Source organism: Micromys minutus (assembly GCF_963924665.1).
Source record: "Micromys minutus genome assembly, chromosome: 1".
In the NCBI taxonomy this organism is placed as follows: domain Eukaryota; kingdom Metazoa; phylum Chordata; class Mammalia; order Rodentia; family Muridae; genus Micromys; species Micromys minutus.
Window position 1 is genome coordinate 233,630,826 of NC_137969.1, and position 5,056 is coordinate 233,635,881.

Consider the following 5,056-nt stretch of genomic DNA (forward strand, 5'->3'; position numbering starts at 1 on the left):
ATACACAGACTGCAAGGAGCAAAGCCAACGTAAAAAGAGAGCAAATGGCTCATTAAAATAAGCTTTGGCTTTGGATTTCAAAGTGTTTGCTGATACCTAAAATAAAAATAAAAAATAATGTTTATTTTGCTTGTGTTGTTTAGTTGCTTAGGCTTAAGGCCTGGTTAACAAATCAGGTCTGAACAGTTCTTCCTGTCATCTCAACACTTTGGAGGAAGAGGAAATAGGATAAGGAGTTCAAGGACAGCTTCAATTCCATAGCAAATTTGAGACCAGCCTGAGCAACAGGAAGCCTGCCTTTAATGAATCATTTAAAAAGGAAAGGAAAAGAGAAAAATATAATTTTCTAAGAAAGTTGGCATCTTACTCTTTTGCTGAAAACTCATAGCCCTAAATTAGTGAATAATTACAGTAATAATGATAATGATAATAATAACAGCCATCCTCATATTCCAACAATGAAAAGAACATCTCATTTGAGCCTAGGAAAACTGACAGGGGGTTGGACTATCATCCCTCTTCTGCCACAGGTAGTAGAAGCCTTTTGGCTGCCACTTTCTTGGTTACTTAGGACAAAACGTTTTTCTCAAGAGAATGAGCAGTATCCATCTAGAGAGACCTAAATGAAAATGAACTTCTTAGATAACTGCTCTGGACACTGGTGTACCAGGAGATTCTGGGCTGCAGAAGGGCTCAGGTGTGTGTAGCACAGTATAGAGCTGTGCTTCTCAACCTTCCTTATGCTGTGAACCTTTAATTCAGTTCCTCATGTTGTGGTGACCCCAACCAGAAAACTATTTTGCTGCTACTTCATAACTATACTTTTGATGCTGTCATAATTCATAATGTAAATATCTCTCTTTTCCAATGGTCTTAGGCAATTCCCGTGAAACTGTTCTTTATCTCCCAAAGGGTTCGGGACTCACAGGTTGAAAACCTTTGATCTATAGAAATTATTTGAACCTCCCATTTTTTTTCTTTACTACAGGGTGAGAAGCTACTAGTGAATTCCACACAGGCCCACTCAATTCTGGTTCCTCAAGACCACATCAGTTTTATGAATATGAAAAAGGCAGAATTTGGAATCTCAGACATTCATAGGAAGCCTGTCCTTTTGATCCTTTAATCACTCCATACAGAAAAAGAATTATAAAAAGGTTATTCAGGGAATTTTGTCAATACTTAATCTTCTAACACAGACACTTTCCTTTCCCATTAGAGCTTGGATGCTCATCTGAGGAGACTGAGGCTGATATTTGTAGAAATGTGTGTGTGTGTGTGTGTGTGTGTGTGTGTGTGTGTACACGCGCGCGCGCGTGCACACACACATTCATTTGTATGGTTATAGAATAACATGTTATATAACATAAAGAACTCATGCAGGAGAATAGGTCCCTTATTGCCATGAGGCAGGCAGCAGCTGCTAGGGCTGGGGCTTATGTAAGTTTCTGTTCTCAGCCCTGGACCTCAGTGCCCAGTTTCCAGCCAGGATCCAAGGGGTCAGCGTGCCAGGTGAATGAAATCCTGCCTTTGTTTGACTGCCCTAGAGCCTCTCTCATTCTGGGACGTTCCGTGCAACAGAAACCCAGACACACTTATTATACAGAAACTCAGGAGGAGAAGAGGAAGCAGGCTTTTGGTGCCAAAGGCAGTGGCAGGAACTGAATAGGCAGAGAGTGCTTTCCAGGCCAAGACAGCAGAGTGTCCCAGCGTCTCTGAGATTCGACAGTTTGGGAGGATGGGCGAAAGCATCCTATGAAAGCAGTCTATCAACCTACATCCAAGATACTGTTGTTCTGAAACACTCGTATACAGAAAGGATTTTTTTAAAGGGCCTTCAAAAACATATTTTCCTGGTGCTTCTGAATTGTGTGTTAGTGAAATGGAAAGCTTTGAGGCCCGGACTCCACAATAATGATGCCATTGACCGACCAAGTTAATAGTAATAAAACACACACACACACACACACACACACACACACTGAAACTATTAAGGAATGTCATGTAAAGCACATAATTATTTTCATTATGTAAATAGTAGAAAATAAACAATGAAGATATTACAATGACATTAACATTCACATCACCATTACAGGCAAAACGTTTTAAGCCAACAATTGAATTATCCATCCAGAGTTCTAGTTCCTATGAACATGACCAAAGCCAAAGTTTGGGGTGGGAATTCTGTACTAGATACTTGCAAACATTCAAATGGAAATATAAGGAAAGGTACGCAGAACTACTGAATCCTGCCAATAAGAGAGAAACATGCATTTGTTAAAACCTCACCCCATGTCTGCCACTGAGCTATTATTACTATCTCACAGTACATAATTCATGACTTTTACTTACCCTAACACTCAGTGTTCCCTTACCCTTTCCATAAAGTACTGCTATGGCTGTGCAGCTGCTTTTCCTCCATGTGACAAAGGTCCACCCAGGCTTAACTCAGGCACCATGGCCTTCTCCATTATCCTCCAGGCAGCTGTTGAGATTGGCAGCTTGCCTGTCTCAGAGGTTTTTTTGTTTATTTCTTTTTAATTTTAATAAAAATCAAACTGAAACTTTCAAAATAATAATTCAAGATTCCTGTAAAGTAACCAATATGACAAAGTTGTTTTCCAAGATTGACTGTTTCAGTCACTCTTCATGGAATAGAATGTGTAAAGTTGTTTTCTCTTGCTCTCAGTTCACTGTATTATAGGCTATAAGGATGTTTGAATGTGAGACTTGACTGAATAGGAAATCTCAACAGTTCAGCAGTCTTCCAAAAAAAACCTTCACAGACATGGACAAGACAGGCCTGTGTTCGTTAACAAGCAATTTCTGACTCTTTTTACTCAATGTGTAAGATTAAGTGCTGAGATAAAATTTTTAAAAAGGATGGATCAAAGTGCATTGTCCTGAAAGGTTTTCACCTAAACTCAGAATCCATACCTGCAGACTGTCATGGGGGTATTTACAAAGAAACATGGGAAACTGGTATACTTCAAGCTGAAGTCGGGGAAGCCTTACAGTATATGCAACAGAGGAGCTGGCATGGCTAGGTGGCTTCATAACAAGTCTCTGGGAGGGAAAAAGAGAAGTTTGGGGTCTGGCTTGTTTTATTTGGAAGCCTCATGTTTCAATCTGCACATTCTTTCTTCGTTTCAATGGTTTAATTTTGAAAAATCTGCCAGTTTGAAAATATAACGTGCAAAAACACTGTTGGAGATGAGGCTCTACTTACAAAGACCTGGCGACTAAGATTAAATGAATTGGTACCAGTGGCGGGGGACTGCAGTTTTCCCTGCAGTTCCAGAATGGCTCCCTGGAAGCCTGTCTAACCACAAGTGACAGTGCAGGAAGACCGCATGACAGGATTGAAGGTGCTAAGTCACTCTACCTCATCTGGGATTACTGAAGGATGAGATCCCAAATTTATTAAGAATTCAGATTTTTATTTCATTTTGTCTATTTGTTTAGCTGGCTGGTTAGCTATCTACTTGTCTATCTATCTATCTATGTATCTATCACTATCAATGTATCTATCATCCATACATAATATATACAATATATTATTTATTATCTATCTATTATTGTTTATTGGCCTGTCTCTATCTATCTATCTATTTATCATTTATCTACCTACCTATATATCTGTCATCTTTGTATCTATCTGTTTATCTCTCAATTTATTTATCTAACCACCCATATTGGGCCTCTGAAGAGATTTGTCAACTGCTCTGTAATTCGTTCCAGCTCTGTGGATGGGGTATTCTTTGATCATCAATATCAGGAACATCATTGGGTAGGCTTCCTTGCTAGCCATGCTGGAGCAGTGTGCAGAGGACCACTCTGTATCTTTTGCAAAGCAAGATACACTTTTTGCCAAGTAAGTGCTATTCCCAGAACACTGACGGGAGAGAATCCTAGAGATTGAGAATTCCTGGGGCCCAGAGTGATTATAAGAACACCAAGAAGAAGTCCTGGAAACATATTGTTCAAGAAAGCTACCAGCCAGCTGTTGAGAAGGGCTACAGCAATGGTGAAGTGAGGAACTCAGAGTTGTCCAACTTTCCCTAGCCTGGGGAATCAATTCTTAAACATAGTCTAAAATAATATACTCTGATAAGCATGTTCATATTAAACACATTTAAGCTGCAACTTCACTACTTATTCATTTACTCAAAAGAATATTCCAGAAAATGTGTAAGTATAACAATTATTATTATATGAGTATTTTAGAATTTTTTTCTATTTAAAAAATTTTCCACTTAGTTAACAGTTTAGTTAAAACTAATTTTGAGAGGGTGGTTGCAATCAATGTATTAAGGTTGTGTAAGGCATAGCTGTTTAACTTATTTAAAATATTCTGTTTTATAGAAAAGTGTGATTTCTATGTATCAAAATTCCATTCATGGAAAATAAACTTGATTGCAACATTTTAAGAATACAGCTATATTCAGCGTTTGGTGGTTAAAGCACTAGTCCACAAGTGAAAAGACTAGAGTTTAGACCCCAAACCCAAAATCAAAGTAGTGGCAGCAAGCAGAAGATAAACACATGGACTCCCTGGAGCAAGCTAGCTACCCAGATTATTCATCAGTGAGCTCCGAGGTCAACTAAGAGACAGATTCTGCCTCAGTGAGTAAGGTGAAAAGCTATAGAGGAAGCCACCATATGTGACCCATAGGCTTCCACATGCATATTCGCACACATATATGTGTAGATTCATAGACAAGTACACACATCACATACACATGGGAAAAATTATAGTAACCTTGAGAAATTTTCTCTGACACTTCTAAACAGTTTACTTTTAAAAATCCGGAGCCAGTATCTCTTGGATTCAAATAAAGAAGGAAAAACATCCAAGAGACAATTTGCATTCTCTTCTCCCTAAACTTCCAAGATATTACACACACCACTGTGCTCCATTTAGCTTGTGTAATTTCAAAATTATGACTAACCTCAGCACTTTCAAGTCATTCTAATAAGACTTATGTTGTGAGCTATGAATTCTGCTTTCCTTATCTTTAATAAGAAATTAAATTTTCTTCTTTGTGTCTGAAGT